We start from the raw sequence: 22870 nt of genomic DNA, 5'->3' as shown, positions 1-22870 counted from the left end.
GGATGCCTATAATGGCTTCACATATGAACTATTATTTGGTTTTTTTCTTTCCTCTTCCCGACTCTCTATTTCCTATCAATGAAACCGCTTCAAACGTCTAAGAAATGAACGAGTCAGCTAATGGTTTTCGTTACTATGACGACTAATCGTTTTCAAAACTAACTCAAAAAAGGCAAGCTGTTAATATTGTTTAGAACTGAGCTGAACCGGAAAAGTTTGCTTCGATAAAGAAACACTAAATCTCTTTTTCTAAAAATTAGCCCCCTTGCTTTATGAATAAGTGCTAATTTAAATTAAGTTGCTTGTTTACCATCTTTCAAAAAAAAAAAAAAAAAAAAAAAAAAAAAAAAAAAAAAAAAAAAANAAAGATTTAAAAACGCCAAATAGATGCCAAGCTAGCGCGAACGTATATCAATATTGCCAACTCTTAAAACGACATTGCATGCAGTAATTTCAATTTATTTTTTAGAATTTCTACAAACACAAAAAAATTATAAATTTCTTTTATTGTAAATTTAATTACGCAAATATTGAGTGAAACATTGCAATCGTAGAAGGGGCTGTGTCCTTTCTCTTATAAAATGTGAGGGGGCTAAAGGCCGCTTTGCATCCATGGTTCTGGGATCCTCTGGGTGTCCATCCTCCTTCTTGCTTGTTTTCTTAATAGCAACAATAATCAATTAACTAGTAAAGTAGTAATAAAAATGGTATTTAAAAATTGTAACAAATATACGTATTTCTATTCGCATTGAATGAAACTGATTGAGGTATAATAAATACTGTTTCTTGCAGACGAATTTCTTCTGAAGCGAAACAAAAGCAAAAATTCTTCATCTCACATTTGATTTGTTACGAGCATGTAAGTATAAGTCACGCCATTTTTTGTAGTCCAATCAAATCTAATGCTCTTGCAACGTCATATAGTTGTTTCTTTCAAGAACGTTCAAGAATGTTCTCCCTATTTATCGAAATATGTCACCGAGTCTAGGGTTCCATTAAGACTACGATACACATAACCAGTTTTTTAAATAATTCCATGATATATATCGTGCAAAATAGGACAAATTAAATTTCTATCTAATCTGTTTAATTTTTAAAAGATTTTATGATGTTTTGAAATTATATTTGTATAATTTGATAACGAAATAAAAGGGAATTATATGCAGAGGCTCGGATGATTACTTAGGACCCCTACCGCAATTATCTTCTTTTTTTAACTGGCAACGGAGTAAAATACAAAAAGACACTTTAGGGATTATTCTGGAACAAAGAAACTATTGCAAATGATGCATAGAATTCATTTGCATATCTTTTTAATTAACTTTTGAAATTGAGTTAAGTAAGTTAGGTTTTGGAATTTTTTTAGAATATATTTTTCAATAGTTTAACCAAACATAGGCTTATAAATATTTAACAGCGATCAATTAAATTTTTGATAGATTTATTTATTTGAATAATATTTTGCTCAGATACTAATTATAAATATTTATCTAAATAATATTTACATGATCAAAAACTTCTTTTGATCTATAGGACCTAGCTTTTAGCGTCTTAAAAAATCTGTTAGATCATCGGAATTATACTTGCACTAAAATGTAAAATCTGAAAGAGGTAGTTTAGAAAAAAAGTTTTTATTTTCGTTTATATTAAAAATTTTATCAATATTTGATTTTGTAAATTAGAAAATTTCAGTGACGAGTAACTAACTGTTTCTCTTAGATGTAAATAACTGCAAATGAGTGCAAATTTGAATAAATATTGTTTGGAAGTGAGCCGTGTTTGAAAGATTTTACCTCTTAACTTAGAAAAAATCGCCGATGTTTCATGCTGTATTATATAACCATAAATTGTTAAAATGTTAAATATATTATTTTTCGCTTATTTTTACTTAAATTAACACAAAATAAGGAAAAAAAATATTAAAAATTTATTTAACAAAAATTCTACGTCAAAGGGTTATGAAGAGTACAAATAGTGCCATAAACAGACATGGAATCATTTTAGTACTATGAAGAAGCCTTTTTACTATGTCAAAACACAGAATGTATAGGTGTCCGCGTTTTAACTGCCATAAAGTATGGCGGTTTGTTTTCGAAAGATCGTAAATTTCGAGACATTTTCAGATATCTTTCCACAAATAAACGACAAAAATCGAATAGAATATTTAAAAAAAATGCTTAGAATTTTATGTTAAATAAACAATGGACGGCGAAAATGTTTTAATTATTATTTCCAAACATTTTCAAAAGGAAATCTCTGATTGGCTTTTCAAAAAATGCTTTAATCCTGATGACCTAATTTACGAATCAGGATAAATGAACTTATCCAGATTCCTAAATTACCTCCTCTTGGCGTTTCTCCTGTACGAATCAGGATAAATTTAATTTTATTAATAGGCTATGTTTGAGCGAAATGAAGTTCCACAATTTTTCTTTCATTTCATTTAGCTTGATGGCGTTCCCTTCTTTTCCGGGGAAAGAAAAAGTTGGGACAAAATAAAGTATCTGTCTCGGAGGTAGATGCTAATGGAATTTGAATATTTTTTCCCCATCATGCATAGCGATATCCGAGGCTGCCATAATTAAACCGGAAACACTCGTTTCAGAACAGGGTAGAACAGATTTTATGAAATAAGTTGTTACCTGAAAAACTTTCTATTTTGGATAATCTCTACACTGCTCAAATTGTTTTTTTGGTAAAATTTTTCTTCAAATATAAATAATATGGAATAAAAAAGTATTGCAGTCGGAGAAATTTTGATATGACGTGTTTTGTTTCAAAAACCAACGTAATCCGGTAGAAATTATAAAAAAGTAGGTTTTTTTTTGATAAATTATTCTAGGAGAGTTAAATTATATGGGATAAAAAGTTATACAATCGGGGAAATTTTGAAGTAATGCGATTGGTTTAAAAATCAGTTTGATTTAACAAAAATAAAGGAAAAGGGAAAAGAAAGAAGATTTATTAGCTTAAATTATGCTTTCGAATTTAAATTATATAGGATAATATGTTTATATAATATTATAATTTAAATAATATAGAGTAAAAGAGTTTTGTAGTCGGAAAAATATTGATACGATGCGATTTGTTTCAAAAATCAACTTAATCCGGTAGTAATTATAAATAAATAGAATTATTTTTGATAAATTATTCGTTCAGAGTTAAATTATATGGGATAAAGAGTTATATAATCGGAGAAATTTTAAAGTAATGCTATTGCCTTAAAAATCAGTTTGATTCAACTGAAATTTTAAAAAAGGGTGAACAAAAAGAAGATTTATTAGCTCAAATTATGCTTTCAAAGTTAAATTATAAAGGATAATATATTTATATAATATTATAATTTAAATAATATGGAATAAAAAAAGTTTTGTAGTCGGGGAAATTTTGATATGACGTGTTTTGTTTCAAAAACCAACTTAATCCGGCAGAAATTATAAAAAAAATAGGATTTTTTTTTTGATAAATTATTCTTTCAGAGTAAAATTATATGGGATAAAGAGTTATATAATCGGAGAAATTTTGAAGTAATGCGATTGGTTTGAAAAACAGTTTGATTCAACAAGAATTTAAAAAAAGGGTAAAAAAAAGAATATTTATTAGCTCAAATTATGCTTTCGAATTTAAATTATATAGGATAATATATGTATATAATATTTTAATTTAAATAATATGGAATAAAAAAGTTTTGTAGTCGGAGAAATGTTGATATGACGTGTTTTGTTTCAAAAACCAACTTAATCCGGTAGAAATTATAAAGAAAATAGGATTTTTTTGATAAATTATTCTTTCAGAAATAAATTATATGGGATAAATCGGGGAAATTTTGAAGTGATGCGATTGACTTAGAAATCAGTTTGATTCAACAAAAATTTGAAAAAAGGTTAAAAAAAAGAAGATTTATTAGCTCAAATTATGCTTTCAAATTTAAATTATATAGGATAATATATTTGTATAATATTATAATTTAAATAATATGGAATAAAAAAGTTTTGTAGTCGGGGAAATTTCGATGCGATGCGATTTGTTTCAAAAACCAGCTCTATACGGTAGAAATTGTAAAAAAAAAAAGGATTATTTTTGATAAATTATTCTTTCAGAATTAAATTATATAAGATAAAGAATCATATTATCTGTGAAATTTTGAAGCAATGCGATTGGTTTAAAAATCAGTTTGATACCACAAAAATTTAAAAAAAAAAGACAAAAATCGAGATTTCTTTGCTCAAACTATGCTTTGAGGTTTAAATTGTATAAGATAATAAGAATTGTAGTTGGGGAAATGTCGATTCGACTTGTTTCAAAATAAGCTTAATCCAATGGAAATTGTAAAGAAGATATTTTTCTTCTGATAAAATTTTTTTTCCCCGATTTAAATTATATCGGATATAAATGTTTTTAATTGGAGACATTTTGAGTGATTTGAAAATCATTTGGTTAATCAATCGATTGGTTTAAAAGTCAGCTAGATTCAACAAAAATTAAAATTGAGTGATTTCAAAATCTGCTCGATCTCAGCAATTATTAAAAAAGGGATTTATTTGCTCAAAACAATCAATATCCTTACAGATTTAAATATTATGGGATAAAAAGTTTTATGGTTGGAGAAATTCTGATATAATGCGCTTAATTACTACCTCCATATTATGGAAACTGCAAAAAAGTTAAGTTTTATCGTCGAAACATTTTTGAGATAAGGCAATTGTTTTAAAAAACTACTTCATTCGATAGAAAAATATTCGATATTCGATTTTTTTTGCTCAAAATATTTTTTTTCTCCAGATTTAAATTATATAGGAACAAAAAAATTCGTAGTCTAGGGAATATCGATGCGACTGGTTTCAAAATAAGCTTGATCCGATTGAAGTTCTGAAAAAGCGATAGCTTTTTTGTTGATAAAAAATTATTCTGCCAGGGTTGAATTGCATGGGATAAATATATTTTAAATCAGATATATTTTGAAATGATGTGACTGATTTCAAGATCAGGTCGATCTGATAGAAATTATTAGAGATTTATGTGCTTAAAATATTCTTTCAGATTAAAATAATATGGGATAAAAAGGTTTGTGGTTGGAGAAATTTTTATGTAATGCGCTAGTTACCAGCTGAATCCAACAGGAACTGTAGGAAAGAGATTTTTCATCTCAAATTATATTTCCAGATTTTAAAAATATATAATAAAAAATTTGTGATTAGAGAAACTAAGGCGTGCATTCTCGAATCAAAAAAGCGTCAAAACGGCAACGATTTTTTTTTAATCTTTTAAAGCGAGCAAAAAGTTTTTTAGTTTTAATCTTAGACAGGATAGTAGAAATGCTCCATTTTCTCTCTCCGTTTCCCTTTTTTTTGTAAATGAAAGATTAAAAATTTTAGGAATTTTTAGATAAAAATTTTAATGATGAATTATTATTTTTAATACATAATTTTTCTACTGCTGTGCCGATAGTCTTTTTTTAGTAGTTACTTTTTCATCGAAATAATAGTTCGAATTTAAAATGCATTTGAAAAATTGAGAGTCTGATTAGTTCAATTTAGGTAGAAAAGAGCAGCGATGGCTCAGGGGATAGAGTGTTCGCCTTCTAATGAAATGAACCGGGTTCGAATCCCAGCAATGGCTGATAAATACAAATTCGCATCCGGCTTGCACCGACCACAGTGCTGACGTGAAATATCCTCTGTGGTACACGGATCAAGGATTATAGCCTCTTTGCCGTCAGGCTAACCGTGAGAGTTTCTCGTAGTCTTCCACTCCATGTAACGCAAATGCGGGATAGTTCCCTCAAAAAGTCCTCCACGAAGACAAATTTCTCCCAATACTTGATCCAAGAGTTCCCTTGTCTTCTGAATCGGGTTTAAGATTACAAGGCTACTGGGTTCTACCTCCCAATGAGGCTCACCACCCAATGATTTTTACCGGATCTGATAAGATCGTTTTGCTCAAATTTTAATTTTATACTCTAGCCATCGTTGAACAGCAGACCCAGTTTTGCGTTTACGACTTCCAAATCAAATCCCACCGATGACTGGTTGATACGAATTCATCACCTGGTTCACACCAATCATATTGCTGACGTAAAATATCCTCAATGGTCGACAGACGGATCATGGGTTAGAGTTCCCTTGCCGTCAGGCTAACAGTGGGAGGTTTTTCTTGATTTTCCTCTCTATGGAACGCAAAGGCGGGTCAGTTCCATCAAAAAAGTCCTCCACGAAGACAATTTTCTGCCAATACCTCTACTCCGGAGTTCCCTTGTCTTCTGGATTGGATTTAAAATTACAATGCTACAGAGTTCAACATTGGTAGTCTTAAACTCAATATTGGGTTGGCTGTCCAACGAAGATTGTAGTATTAAATTAAAACTTTGATTAACAATTTTGAGATGGAATTTTCTAAGCAGATCTGGTAAAATTGCTTTCCGGTAAAAATTTTTTCCGTTACAAATTTTTTATCCGGTAAATTTTTTCCTTACTTCTGATAATTATTAATCACATGTTATTGTCAGATGCTTACTTGAACGATGCAAACGGCAATAAAAGTTGGTGATGCTGTTTCATAATTTATAAAGTCGCTGTTACATATTTAACAAGACAGGTTTTTATATATTTTATAAGTCCATTTAATATTATAACATCCCATGCCGTTTATATAGATTTAACAAAATTTCTTGTTTATATGCATCGTAAAATTTATCTCAGCATCGTTCCATTTTATTTCATAAATATTTCTATTTACAGTTATCTGGCAACAGCTCTGAGAAGAAAAGGATGCTCTCAACTAAAATAAATTCTGTTGATAATGGAATAATGGTAACTCACTATAAAATAATGCTAGTTTTGGCGAAAAACAGAAAAGCAAGCAAATCCTTCAAAATTTCCTCTTCAAAACCAGCTTTACTTACTCAACAAACATATCCCGCATATCTACTTCTTCTTAAAGATTTTTTTCGCCCGTTTCTTTATTGAAGAAGATGTACGGATACAGTTTGGCAAACACGACTTGAAGTTTCCTGCGCAAAAGATTTACCTTATTTCATTTCATGCTAGATACAAAGCCTCACTTGTCGTTTTCTCTGTTTTCTCATGCATACTTCATGGATACTTTTCTCTGTGCTTTCGCATAGTTTTGCTAAATGTTACTCCTACCGAATATTCGAAAAAGAAATAAATTTTTTAAAAAGGAACTCCCGTTTTGAAAAGCATATAAATAAATAGTTCCGTTGGATATAAATTTTCATGAAATGCGTCAGTTTTAAGATTTGTTTGAGGTAATGAATTAGTTTAAGGGATCATTTTCATTCAAATTTTGAAAGATAATTCTAAAGAAAATATTTCAAATTGATTTTTATGAATGAAGAAAAAAATTATTGTCATGAAAAATAAAGTTGCGCATGTGAATAATGCTGGGGTAAAAAAATGAGTTTAATAGAGATAATTGGATATTTATGAAGATTTCAAGATTTGTTTATAAAATGTGAATAAGTTTTAAAATAAATTTGAATTTAATTCATATGGGAGTATTCTAAGGAAAATATTAAAATGTATCCATAAGAAAATTAGTAGAAATATGGTTATGGAAGCAATAATAATATTAATAATAATATCTATCAAAAGTGGATGAAAAAAAGAAAGAACATAAATTTTAAGATTTGGTTAAAGCAAATAATAAGTTAAAATTTAACTTATAAGTTATATTTTAACTATAATTTAATTGAAGTTATATTTCTTATAGATACATTTTAATATTATAAGTTAAATCATACAAATTAAATATAAGTTAATAATAATTAAATTTATAAGTTCAATTTAACTTCACATTTAAATCAAGCGATTATTCAAATGGAAATTAAAAGTTAAAATTTAAATTATACAAATTATATTAATTAAATTATTAAATTATATAAGTTCTAAGTTAAATTATTAAATTATATAAGTTCAAAGTTAAATTATATAAATTAAACTAATATATAATAGTTAAAATTAATAATAGTTAAAATCTTTAGTTAAATTTAACTTTACATTCATGTTAAGCGATTATTCTAAAGGAAATAATAATAATATTAATAATACAAAATGTGTAAAATATTGATATTATTGGAAATAGGGTCATGCAAATTTAAAGCTTCAAGAATAGATTGAAGGAATGCATTAATTTAATTATTCATTTTCAGTGAAATATTTAAGGATTATTCACAAGAAAATATTGAATTTAATGAATAGGAGGATTGTTAGTACAAAGATAAAGTTGTTATTCCAAATAACTTTGATATTGCGAAATTGAAGACAGAAATAAAGCTATATGAGAAAATAATAATAATGTAAAACTAAATTTGTTTAAACTGCATAAATAAAAATTTTTTTTTTTCGAGATTTGGTTAAAGCTAGTAATGAATCAAAATTAAATGATTTTATGATTAATTTGTGTGAGAAAATAATAATAAAAATAATGTAAAATTAAATTTGTTCAAGCTGTATAAATAAAACAACAAAATTTTTTGAGATTTGTTAAAGCAAATAATGAATCAAAATTTAAAATTAAATGTTAATTTATGTTACGAGGTTATTCTAAAGAAAATATTGGATTTTATAGATAGGGAAAATTATATTGACATTAAAATAAAGTTATGAAAGTTTCAATATTTGAAAGAAAATATCAGTGATGCGTGCATTGGTGTTTTATAAAAACTTTTATCCACAGAAAATTGATTGCGTGTTCTCTTTAATATTTATTTATCTTTGATCAATCATGTAAGATAATTCAAATCAAATTTAATTACCAATTTAGTAGTTTCAAAGTTTTCTGAAACTATCGCTTATAATTTTGTTTTTGAAACATGTACTATCTACAAACATAATTTTTTTAAAAATTAACAATAATTGAAAAAACAAACAAACGATGTTATGATCTAATTTGCAGAATTAGTGGCCATCTTGTGTTGGTCACGTGCAATAGCATCGTTTTCGGTATTGAGTATATTTAATCCTTATTTTAATGAAATAAACTTTTAAAAAGTTATAATCCAACTACGAAAATACCGGGGATAAAAAAAAACATTTTAATTTTTTTGGCTCCTTTAATTGTTGTGGTAGTAATTTTGTAGACTTCAGTTTTCAATTCCATTTTGTAGTTTTTTGAGTATAGTTCCACGCTAATAACAGTTATTGAACGTTAATACCGATTTATTGATTATTTACCTTTTGTTGTACTCCGTATTGAGATCCGCTATTCAGTTAGTCAATTAAATAGAAAAATAAGTAAAAAATTATTAATGAAAATATACCTGTAAAATCTTCACAAATAAACCTTCACACCTTAAAGAAGGAAAAAGTTAAGACGCTGAGATGTTTATTACGATAAGTAAAATTCAAATTGTAGTATTTACGAAAAATTTAAGGAAAAAAAACACACATGAAAGTGAATTTCGAAATCAAAGAAAGCAATATTTATAAGACTCTTTGCTAAAGCGTTTAATTGGTTGGATATTAGTTTTATCGAGAAATGTGCTTTAATATTAGCTGATTGCTTGCAATTTAATTTCAAACTCTCGTATATTTTAAATGAATGTTAGATTTAATTTTAAAAAAAATCATGGAGTTGATTAAATATTAATTTTAAAAGTTTCTGTTAAAAGTTTAATTTCGGAAAAATAATTTAAATCTAATAACACCCTATTAAAGAAAGAAAAATATGAAGTCACTCAGAAAACTAATTATGGTTTGCTAATTGCCCTTCTGCTCAAATACCGCGATAAAAAATTATCGTGAGGAAACCGCCATCCATTTCTCAAACTATTCCAAAATAATTTTTTAAAATCTTATCAACGTAAGCGACCTTTATGAGTGACTCCCAGGCGTTGCCACTAATTCCCACAAAACTTTTTTTTTCAACTCTGAAAAAGATTTTTCTGACACGAAACCAAAAAGATTTTCTTTCTTTTTTTTGCCCCTCTTCTTTTTGTTTTAAACTTTGTAACGCTATAAATTTCGAATTTCCTAAAACCATTTTTACTTCCTTCCTTTCCGTAAATATCGAATAAATTCCTTTTAAGATGACCAGCGAAAAAAAAAGAGTAAATTCGCTGTCGTAAAACAAACTCTCACTACTCTTTCAAAAAAGAATGAAAAAAAGGAGACATCTTTTTACTCATCTAAAAACATGTCTTGAATTTAAAAAAAAAGAAAAAAGAAATACGATATATTTTTTTATTTTATTTTAAACATTCTATAAATCTGTACACTTCTTAGTTGTATTTGAGGTATTTACTTTGTAGCAGCGATTTCATAAAATAATACTAACGTCTAACCATCTATTGAAGTAGCTCTTACAAAATAACAGTTTGCACTCTTACTTTGCAGAGGGCGCTTCCATTGCCTCCCGCGCTTCTTCGATTCCTCATCCCTCACTCCTCCCTTTCCATCAACTGTTCCCAGCGCCCCCTGACGGTTACTCTTCGTTATCTCGAACAACACGAATGGGTCCGATCATCTCCGCGCGCTGAGCATCGCATTCCGGTGAGTGTAATTTTTTTTCTTTTATTTTACTACTCTATTATACAATGTATTCTAGGAGCTGGGGAGTGAAAGGGTTATGAACCCGAACCCTTCATCGATCAAAGCTAAAAATTAAGAGAGGTAAAATGGTCTTAAATAAAAAAAAAAGTAGTTTGGGTCGTTTAGAACTGAAGAAGAAATCACGGGGTGAACAACAGCATTCCTTTTTCTTTCTGTCTGTCGAGAATGAACTCCAGAATAGTAGAACAACGGGTAGGAATAATTTTAGGTGAGAATTCGATCCGTGCGATTGAAACGTATCTTGCTGATTTCGAATATCATTATCGTCCGATTAAAAAAACATTTCAGACGACTATAAAAATGCAAACGACATTCTTGTAGAAGTTTTGAGATATGATATCACTGTACGGGTTGTGGAAAAGAGTTGAGCGCAGATGTTTCGTTTCCCCCGGAAATTGGATCAACTGAATTGGATTGACCGACCCCTGGAAGGAAAGACCGAGATATCTGCAGTATCGACACGAGGGGTTTTGCATAATTCATCCCATGGGCGCGCAGTTCTAGTAGCTATTTTCTTCTTTCGATTAATGTGTTCCCTCTCTTTCTGTTGATTAAATTGTAAGGAGCTAAATGTGAGGAGGGGGGGGGGAGATATATGGAAGAGAATTCCGTTTTATTTATTTATCGGCGGACAATTTTGCCGAAAAGAGAAAGAGAGGAAGTCTCTAGGAGTTCATTAAGAGATTAACGACGTAATTTAGCCCCTTTTGTTTGCTGGGCAGACGACTTTTCGCGCAGTATAAGAAGTTGCAGAAGTTAATTAAGTGAAACGACTTTACCGTTTTGTTTTATTGGCAGACGATTTAATGATGGTACAGAATTGGAATTTTTGAATTACGGCTTTGGATCGTTCTTTAATTTTGATTGAAAAATAGCGGAGATTACCTTTTCTTTGAAAAAGAGTAGTAATTTAAATTTTTTCCGATCATTAGAAAAAAAAATAAACATAAAGAGAATTAATGATTCATTTAAACGAGTGCCTGTAATTAGTAATTCCACCATTTCTTTTTGTAATACATTTGATACGAAATATTGAAATAAATTTAAATGATTGGAATTTTAATTATAATGAAGTATTCTGCACAGATTTAGGTAATCACGTTTTAGTTTGATATTTATTGTTCAATGGAATCATTATATTTTATTTTTACTTGTAAATGATTTTTTTTATGCTTATTCAAAAATTGCCGTTTGAATATTTTTTTCTTTAAATTTAAAATCGTTAAAAGTATTTAATTTTATTTTATGTTTTTATTGATATTTTTTCAATAAACATGCTGTTAAAGTATTGGTTTTCTATAAAAACAAGCATTATTTTACAAAGTATCAATTAGAATATTATTAACATAATCCAATATTATTTAAGCTTCTAAGCGTTTTCTATTAATAAATTTTTACAATGTATCGAACAGAGTCTAATGATATTTAATTATATCTTATTCTCACGCAGAGTAAGTATAAGAATAAGAGTGTGCTTTTTTATTGAGAAGCAATAAAGAAAGATATAAAAAAGCAGTTCCTAAGTCACATGACTTCAGAACATGGACTTCAAAGATTGATTAAAATCAGCAAAACCTAAGAAAAGGAACGACTTTTACTGTAGATTAATAAATTTTGCGGTCGTGGATTCCTATTTTGCTACCTCTGGTTTTATTAAATTGATGAATTTTTATCAGATTCCACATTTCTTTCTTCTTTCCTTTGTTTTTCAAGTTCTTTTTTTAGGAGATATTTTAGAATTGCAACATAATAATCAGCATATTAATGTTTATTTTACCATATGATATTAATTTTTTTATTATTTTGGAAAAAAAATGTATAAGTTTTTATTATTTGTCTTAAACTATGTTTACTTCAAAATGATATTAATCTCATACTTTTTAAAAAATTAAACAGAAATATTTATATAATAAAACCAGATTCTTTTAATTTCACTCAAAAATAATTTCACTCAAAAAATTGATTGGAAAATTCGTTAAGTTTGAACTAATTAATATCAAAAACCATCATTGTATAGGTTTAGTTATGCATGGAGATAATATTAAAAAAATAAAACTACGCAAGAAATTGTTCATTGACCAAATTATAGAAACCATTCACAAATTTTACAAGAAATGGCTGTCCCTTGCCCAAACCTGACTTTTAATTGATTAGAAAGCTTTTTAAAATTGTAGTTACTTATAGATGGCAGCACACGCATATGCATAGGCTTACACCCTCACCAGACATAACTTTCCTAATATCTAAACTATTTTAATAATTATCTTAATTATTAAACCAGAGATTTTAAGATGGATTGTAATGATATCTCATAATCAAGTTATAATAGGACAAGTAAGAAGCAAATACATTTAATATCAAAACCTCTCTAACGGTTAACTTATCCAAAGGTTAACTTATCCAAAGGTTACTAAAGGTTAACTTATCCAAAACCCTATAAGGCATGTAAAAGAAGTTGAACTGCTTACCTATGTAGTGAAAAATTTATTTGAGATGTATTTGCTATAGTTTTTTATTACAACTTGTGAAATCATTCAGGGAGGGATTTATTAAATAAAATTGCACAGGAACTTTCATTTAAACTAAATAATTCGAGAGCAGAAAAAAAACATGATAATTTTTGTATTTAATGAACATGTTTTTATGTACCAGGAATATCCTCTTGGTCCAAGGACCTAAACCAAAAAACACTAATTAATTTGTGCGGATGATACTTTTAGTTGCGAAATCAGACACAAGAACTTACTTTCCCTATAGAACTATACTTTATTTTGTAACGGTTTCAATTTTTGATCTTCAAAATAGAGTTCCAAAACTTTGGTCAAGACAGGAATAGAAAGTTTGAAGTCTTTAGAGTTAATTTCACACTGCGTAGTTCACCTCCACAAAGAAATCGTATTTTAAATCACCATTTCTCAAGAACTAGTCAACCGATTATCCTTAAATTTCGAAATTTTTAATTTAAAATCCATTTATTTTACTGTTAATAATAAAAAAAAAAAAATGAATATTTATAAAAACATAATTTTTTGTTTAAAAGTGTCTTTGAATAAACGAGTTTTACAACTGTGTGCTAGGAGTTAGTGATTTGCTTAAAATATTCAAAACACAAGAAAGGAAATTAAAATCAAAGAGTCGACAATTCTCATGACATGATTGTAAAACTCAGTAGCCCATGGAGGGCCAAAGCCTACTGTGCTTTCATCCCAGTTTTCTAGACTTTGAGCTCTGGGGTGCAGGAGCAGATGTTCAGGTTCGGTGGTCAGCCGGAAAGGGTACCCGCAGTGTTTAATCCCCAAGCATGCTTGATACTCATTTTATCTGCCCATTGAAGAGAGGAAAGGTTGAGGATCCGGGAATAGAACCCCGGACTTGTGGCACGGGAGTGAGAAACGCAAGTCATAACTATGCGAATCCTATTTTCCAGATTGTAGCTACCCCTTCATACTTTAAAGATCACAAATCCAATTTAGAAGTAAAGTGTATTTTTCACAGAAAGTACGGTTTTGTGTCGGGTTTCGTAACTTACCATGTTGTTGTTGTTGTTTCTTATCCCCACTAGACCAGGTCCATGAGTCCATTCACCCTCAGGAAGTCAAAAAACAAGACCGGGTCGCGCAGAAAATCCTCCTTTTTAAAATCCACACAGCCAAGGAGGTGGGCCGGGCTGGCTGCACTGGAGAAACACTTGTTGCAGGTGGGATAGATCTTTCGCTGTTGTTCATACCTCATGCACTTTATGTGACCACTGATGAATCTAGTGAATGCGGTCTGATCGCCTCTATTACCTTTGAAGGTCAAAGCACGACCCGGCTTATCCCCAGAGTACCAGATATGTACTGGGGGAGTATTCCAGACTAGCTGGACACCTTGCTTTCTAATGGAGTGAATTTCCGAGGATGTGAGTGCCAAACTTTCCGGCAGAGGTTCATTTGTGCCAAGTTTAGCCAGCGAGTCAGCGATCTCATTCCCGTACAGACCAACGTGGGACGGAATCCACTGCAAATAAATATCCCGCTTCACGGAAAGTTTACTGAGAAGTTGTAAGATTGCCGTTCCAGCCCTATCTCCCACTCTGGGCCATGCACTCAAATATTGGATAGAGCTTCTACTATCCGTTAGGATCCAGATAGGGTCTAGCAGCGAATCCTTTTCAATTGCGTGTAGTCCTGCCTCAATAGCAAGAAGCTCCGATCGGAAAACAGAGCAAGAATCCGGGTTTCTCATTTTAATGTTGATATAACCATCAGGTCTCTTGATGTAGACTCCACTTCCAGTACGACTCCGGTCCATGTTGTCTACACTAGTTAATTATTGTATTTATGGTTATTCCTTTGAAACACTTATATTGCATCTTAGTGCATGAAAATATGACCATTATCTCAAAAATTCTTAAACTGTTCTAGTTTTTTTATTTTGAGCACTGCGCGTATTGAACAAAATTAGAAAATACTTGTGTAAAAAAGTTATAGCTTAGGCTAAATTATTTTTTATTAACTTCAAATTTTTTTCTAGTCTTTAAAACTCTTGTGACTTTACTTTTATTAAAAACTTAAGGTTAAACTTATTTGCGAAGGGCACCTAAAGGCCTGGTTTCTTAGGACAGGACNGACCTCATGCTCACGCTGAGCTAACAAAAAAGTATTTTTTTGACTTCGGGTCTACGTCAACTTTCCGCTGACGCTCAGATAAGGCGCTTGTTCTAAGAAACCAGACCTTAACTTAACTCAAGTTAGAAGATCCTCACGAATAGATTTTAAGGGCGAATTTCGACCGATGAGCCACGGATATACGAGCTATGATATTCTCGTACGAGTATATCATTGATATGAGCTTACACTCAGAGCAAAACTGCTGAAAGCTTGGGTCCTTCCAGCAGGTAAACTTAAAGGAAGAACTGAGCCGGGCATTGAAGGCTGATAGTTTTTAATTCACCACTTGAAATTACAATTGAAAAACTTAGTGGAAAAAGTGACATTTTTGAAAAAAAAATTGAGTTTTCTTGTGAAAACATCTCGTGCTTCAATTTAATTGTTCAACATTCATTCATTTTGTAGATCTAAGTGGAAGTAAAAATGTGTTTTCCGAGTAAAAAAAGTCGACATTATAAACAAAATAGTCGACGTTAGAAAGCTCCTTTCTGTTGCAAATTAAAGCATCAAGAGTATGTACGCTAGGACGCGATCTTTTTAAATGAGCGTTATGTATTTACCGACATCTATTGTAATTAGTTGTCAAGAAATAAAGGCAAGGTGTAATCTTGATTTCCTATTATCAACTTATAAACTTTAAAACTAATTTATTCAAATTCGCTAAAATGAGACTTAGCTCCTTAATCAACAATGGAATTATTAATATTATGTATATTAACAATGAATATTATCATATATATTATAGTGGTGTGCATATTATGTGGTATAATATTTATTAATAAAGGAAATAAAAATCAAATTCATAATTCAAAATTCATAATTCAAATTGCTACAGCGAAATGGTTTTCGCTGTAGCATTTAAAAATACGATTATTTTTCTTGCAACAATGGAAATATTAATATTATGTATATTAACAATGAATATTATTATATATATTATAGTGGTGTGCATATTATGTGGTATAATATTTATTAATAAAGGAAATAAAAATCAAATTCATAGCACCATTTCGCTGTAGCATTTAAAAATACGATTATTTTTCTTGCAAAAGTTTTTTATCCTGGATATTTATGAGATTCTTAATATTGGGAATAAACAAGACGCATTTCATATGATGTTTGTTTTCCATTTGTTCTGGTAAAAGTATAAAATATTCTTCAGCTGAAAAATTCTTGAGTTCGTATCCCCACACTCTGAAACATGGCTATGGAGTTGGAGTTGAAGACAATTTTGCAGGACTCAGAAAAATTTACTTGACTCCGACTCCGTCAAAAATGAAAGTCCTTTAACTTTTTTTTATCTTGGATATTTATGAGCGTCTTAGTGAATAACTTTTGATCTAATGATCAGATTTGAGGAAGTCGTATTTTCAAAATTTGATTTCTCAGGAACTATTTGACCGATTTCGATCTGAGTTTGTATTTTTTCAATTAAAATTTCATTATTTAAAATGTTGGAAAAAATACCTTACAACTCAAACGTTTTCGATTATTATTAAATAAAACAATGAAAAATTATAAATATTTAGTAAAAATTATATTTTACATTGATGAAGAGCTTTTGTAATTGTGAGTAAAAATGTTTCAATTCGAGATATGGTGAAATACGCAAAAAGTAAAACATAAGGGGTCCAAACTTTGGATCGCACTCCTGATCCAATTATTGGGACCATATTTCCAAGATTGCGCCTATCCCTATATTTTGGGGGTCAGAAATCCAAATACGTCGAGAGAAAGGGAATGTTTATTCAGAGAGAGAACGTTTTTGTTCTGATTTCGTAACTGAAAGTATCGTCTGCACAAATTTATTAGCATATTTGAAAATCGAGTCCTATAACGTGAATATCTAGTCATTAGATTAAAAGTTATTAAGGGGGTCAGTTTATTTTTTTGCACTCTAAATTATTCCGCTAATAATTTGCGAAAAGATCAGCGTCTTTATACTGTATGAAGAAAAGCACAGAAGGAAATGTACTTGCAAAACATTTTGTGAATATTATCATGCATTTTTTTGCAAAGATGCCGATTTTTTTAACTTACTATTAATGGAAAAATGCATAAAAAAAAGTTCCTTTTAATAATTTTTTTCATAAGAATTTAAATCCTCCCTCTTCGAACATATTTTAGTTCAATTTAATGCATGCTGCTTTTCCATTTTCCTTTCAATATAAGTTCTTGTATAAACCCGAAAAATAAGCTGCTTTTTTTTTCTTTGGGATATTTCATTTTTATAACTTCCCGTGTGCCGTAAAAACGGACGATGATAGGCGAGAGAAAAGATTTTTCAGTGGAATTTACTGATCGCGTTTGAGTGAAGGGAAGTATTTTCTTTTAGATAAGCATCACTCTGTGAATTGTATAAAAAATAAAGATCAGCTATATAACTGACTTTTTTTTTTTACAATTTAGAGAAAATGGTATTGATTTCCTTTAATGCGCTGATATTGCAAAAATGGATCCTCAAAATTCACAAAATTTTCTAAATTGATTTCTTGCGAAATTATTGTTTTTGAGGAAGTCGTTTCCTGGGAAATGCTTCGAATGAACTTTTCGTCAAATGAAGGAAATTTTCTGTCTAGACTTGTTTAAAGATATGAATTTTGCCAAAAGCATTAGGCTTATTACTGTTTATCGAATTTAGGATTGATAAATGCTTCGAATGAATTTTTTGTCAAATAAAGGAAATGTGCTATCTAGACTTGTTTGAAAATACGAATTTTGCTCAGAAGCATTAGGCATATTACTGCTTATCGAATTTAGGATTGGGAAAGGATTCAAATGAATGTTTCATCAAATAATGGAAATTTTCTGCCTAGACTTGTTTGAAGATGGGAATTTCACCAAAAGCATTAGTCTTATTACTGCACATCTAATTAAGGATTGGGAAATGCTTTGAATGAACTTTTCATCATATAAAGGAAATTCGCTGTTTAGACTTGCTTGAAGATACGAATTTTGCTCAAAAGCATTAGGCATATTACTGCTTATCGAATTTAGGATTTATTACAAAATGTAAAAGGAATACGCTATAAAAAACATTATGTTTACAGAAAAACTATCAGCTGGTGTATCAGCATAAAACCATTTATTTCCACAAAAAATACTACCATTTAAAACAGATGTCTATTTCTTAAGCGGATAAGTATTGCTATTTTAAAAAAGCAAACTCAGGTATTAAAAAAATCTGTTATTTTGACAAAAAATTATTTAGAACTACTATGCCAACATTGAAATCAGTGCGAGACAAGAGCACCACTCGCAAAACCAGTTGCCGCTGGGATTCGAACCTGGGTCACCTCATTGAGAGGCGAAAGCTCTGTCCTTTGAGCTACCACAGCTTTGTTGTCTTATTGTGTTCTAAGTCTTACTTATTGAAGTAATATTTAAGTGTTATAAAGCTAAAAACTATCGAGGCTCACCCAATAAAAATGTCTAAAAACTAAACTTACCAAAGAATCATATCTAAAAAATTAAAATAATCAAGTACGGTATCAATTTGACCATCAAAAAGAATCGCAATTTTATTTATGCGATGTTCAAAACCATAAAATAATTGATGAAAAATTTGAGCAAGTATAGAAAATAACCAGAAGAAAATGGTTTGAAAAAAGATAGAGTTATCGTATTGTAAGTATAACTGCATGGCAAAATCGAACTGACCGTTTCAATACAATTATGATTAGGGTGAACAGCAGGGGAAAACTTTTTAATCAACAAAACAGCTTCAAACCGTCAAATAGAGAAAATCTGTAAAAAGAACGGACATTTTTTTTCACTGTACGAGTCACTTAGCTTTTAGTCTTTGACAGGATTCGAACCCTAGAAACCTGTATGAAAAGAGCCTTTATACCATCCCTTCATTTACCTTTATATTATCCCTTCATTTACCTTTATATCATCACTTCATTTACCTTTACATCATCTATTCATTTACCTTTACATCATCTCTTCATTTACCTTTATATCATCACTTCATTTACCTTTACATCATCTCTTCATTTATCTTTACATCATCTCTTCATTTACCTTTACATCATCTCTTTATTCACCTTTACATCATCACTTCATTTACCTTTACATCATCTCTTCATTTACCTTTACATTATCTCTTCATTTACTTTTACATCATCACTTCATTTACCTTTACATCATCTCTTCATTTACCTTTACATCATCCCTTCATTTACCTTTACATCATATATTCATTTACCCTTACATCATCTCTTTATTTACCTCTATTTCATCACTTCATTTACCTTTACATCATCCCTTCATTTACCTTTATATCATCCCTTCATGCAAAGTAAAAGTTTTTATAGTTGAATGAAAAGTTTTTGAGAGTTCCAAAAGTACACTTAGATCATGCTAGTTTTGACAATCACCCGAGTTTAAGCTCGTTCCGACAATNAAAAAGATAGAGTCATCGTATCGTAAGCATAACTGCATGGCAAAATCGAACGGACTGTTTCAATACAATTATGATTAAGGTGAAAAGCAGGGGAAAACTTTTTAATCAACAAAACAGCTTCAAATCGTCAAATAGAGAAAATCTGTAAAAAGAACGGACATTTTTTTTCAGTGTACGAGTCACTTAGCTTTTAGTCTTTGACAGGATTCGAACCCCAGAAACCTGTATGAAAAGAGCCTTTATACCATCCCTTCATTTACCTTTATATCATCACTTCATTTACATTTACATCATCTCTTCATTTACCTTTACATCATCTCCTCATTTACCTTTATATTATCACTTCATTTACCTTTACACCATCACTTCATTTACCTTTACATCATCTCTTCATTTACCTTTACATCATCTCTTTATTCACCTTTACATCATCACTTCATTTACCTTTACATCATCACTTCATTTACCTTTACATCATCTCTTCATTTACCTTTACATCATCACTTCATTTACCTTTACATCATCTCTTCATTTACCTTTACATCATCCCTTCATTTACCTTTACATCATCTATTCATTTACCCTTACATCATCTCTTTATTTATCTCTATTTCATCACTTCATTTACCTTTACATCATCCCTTCATTTACCTTTATATCAGCCCTTCATGCAAAGTAAAAGTTTTTATAGTTGAATGAAAAGTTTTTGAGAGTTCCAAAAGTACACTTAGATCATGCTAGTTTTGACAATCACCCGAGTTTAAGCTCGTTCCGACAATCACTTGAGAATTCCCTTTTCGTCAAAAGTCCCGATATTTCTCCACGAAGTTATAGTAAAAAAGAATAACATACAGCTCAGCGTTTGTTGAATCGTCAAATATAAGAGTTCCTTCTGAGACTTTAAAACTTAAACTTCATTTTCATAAAAAATGCGAAATTAATAGAATAATTCCTGTTTAATTAAAAACTTAAATAATGTTTGTACTTGCATAATATCCAGATATATCTTTATACATTCAATGCATGTATAAAGATATATTTCGATATTATACTAGTACAAACATTATTTGTATATCTTTATACATATATTGAACATAACAAAATATCTTTATTCTAATATTGTACATAATATATTTTTGTATATACAGGGGTCTGCCCAGACATTTTGTGAAAGGTCCGTTTTTTGTAAAATTGTGAAAAAATTACTCGTAATTTGTAAATATGAAATAAACGTTAAGTCACATTCTTTCAACCAGGGTCCGCTTTTGTGAATTGGTGCAAATTTGTGTCCGTTATTGCAGAAAAACTTTTTCAATGAGTTTTTAAATTGTAAAGTCATACACGATTATGCTCAGCACTGTAAAATTATAATTAAAAAAATTAAATTTTAAAAAATAAACAGTAATTGCAGCTTCTAAATTAGTGATGCAACATATAAATATTTGGTATTTAGCCTATACTGCTGAAAGCAGATTATTCATTTCGGATGAATAAAGGAAGAAGCGTCTGTCAAAGACAAAATTTAGTTCGTTTAAATCTGTCTTTCTTTCCCCCATCCCCCTGGGAAGGGTTTATTCGATTAACAAAACAATAATGAAGATAAACAAATTTGTGAAGGGTCCGATTAAAAGATAAATTATTTTGTGAAGGGTCCGTTTTTAAGTTGAAATATTTTGTGAAGGGTCTGTTAACGGACCCAAATTTCCTCTAAACAGACCCCTGATATATATTAAATATATAAAGATATATTAAAAGCTTAAATGTTTGCTCTAACATCCAAATATATCCTTATACATACATTGAATGACGGTTGTATTGCATAAAGCATTAAATAATTATCTGTTTGTATGTATTAAATATGCTAAATAACTTTTTTTGCTTAATTTATTTTTTTATTAGTTAAAATAGACACTTATTATTTTATTTTTCAATTATTTTTCAATTAAGCTAACTGGACTGACCTTTAAAAGATGATTCAGACCATGCCCATGTTATTTAATATATGACCGGAACTAGTTGATCATTTCAGGGTTGCTGTATTGGTCAGTTTAAGTGTTATCATTATTCAACGCATTATGATTTGCTATCATAACATGTCTCCATACATTGAATTGATTATAATCACTAAACATATGTATTAAATTTAATCACGCATGGCGGGTGATTTCTCCCTAGTTTAATTTAACGGCAGGTAATTATGTAAACATCTATCAGGAAAGTAATATATTAATCAACCCCGAGAATGTCTTAAAAGCTTGATAAAATGTATAGATTTTTTATTTTGTTTTAAAAAATATTTTAAAGGGTTTTGGAACACTGTTTTAAAAACACATGCATTGTTTTGAATTTGTATGCATTGTTTTATCATACAAAATGTTTACAAAATTGCTCATACATTTTTTACGAGTCAATTTTAAAAATAATTCAAAAATAAATGTCTCAATAAATTTTGCAAATAAATTGAATAAAAGTGTCAAGGTTATAATTTATCTTCAACCATTAGTGTTAAGAAAATTTAAAAAAATAATATTTTTAATTTGTTTACTGTTTAAATTGCTTATATTCAACAATTATAAAAACGCAAAACATTTCCTGAAAACAAATTAAAGTAAAATAAATAAACTGCATATTCTAAATTTTTTTCAGTTATCTTTAATAGGTTTTAGTGAACTTTAACCATTTCATATTGAACGAACCTTCTAAAACGAATAAAAGTTAAAACATAATTTTTTCCCCTTTTGAAAAAGTAGTTTCATTAATCATGTTTTTTATTATTCGTATTTTGTTATAATTTTAACTATTATTAATATTTATAATTATTATAAGTAATTGCATTTTTTAGTTAAAAAAAGCTCAACATTTATAGGGTTGTGTCCTAGATCCCATTTAACAAGAAATATTTGAAATTTGATTCTTTTTGAGTTAACTTAGATTTTAGACTTATAATTTTCGATAATAGCGCATTCTTAAAGTAATGCTATTGTTACAAACTCAATCAAAAATTAGAAAGTTTTCATAAAAAACTATTAAATTAAATATTTTGATTTTTTGACGAGGTACTTTCTTAGTTTTCATTGAATAAAATTGAAACTGTATTGTTATTTACTGTTTACATGGAGAAAAAGAACTGTTAAAATTACTGTACTGTATGGTAATGACATTTCTGGTTAAAAAACAAACCCATAGTTCTGGTTTTAAAAATCAAAATGTACGGTATTTAAAGCATTCATTTGGTAATT

The 22870-nt window shown here is 29.4% G+C and overlaps 1 protein-coding gene across 1 annotated transcript in view; it reads left to right on the top strand.

Moving 5' to 3' along the window:
- The first annotated feature begins 10380 nt into the window (after nucleotides 1-10380).
- The window catches only part of LOC107448921 (neuronal acetylcholine receptor subunit alpha-10-like), a 208549-nt gene continuing 196059 nt past the window's right edge, over nucleotides 10381-22870 (top strand). The window contains exon 1 of the mRNA XM_016064298.3: nucleotides 10381-10511. The gene's annotated coding sequence lies outside the window, so the exon portion shown is untranslated. The remainder of the gene's footprint in view (nucleotides 10512-22870) is intronic.

The sequence above is a fragment of the Parasteatoda tepidariorum genome, chromosome 6, assembly GCF_043381705.1.
Source record: "Parasteatoda tepidariorum isolate YZ-2023 chromosome 6, CAS_Ptep_4.0, whole genome shotgun sequence".
Lineage (NCBI taxonomy): Eukaryota > Metazoa > Arthropoda > Arachnida > Araneae > Theridiidae > Parasteatoda > Parasteatoda tepidariorum.
The sequence above is the reverse complement of the archived record's forward strand: the minus strand, read 5'-3'. Positions and strand labels throughout refer to the sequence as shown.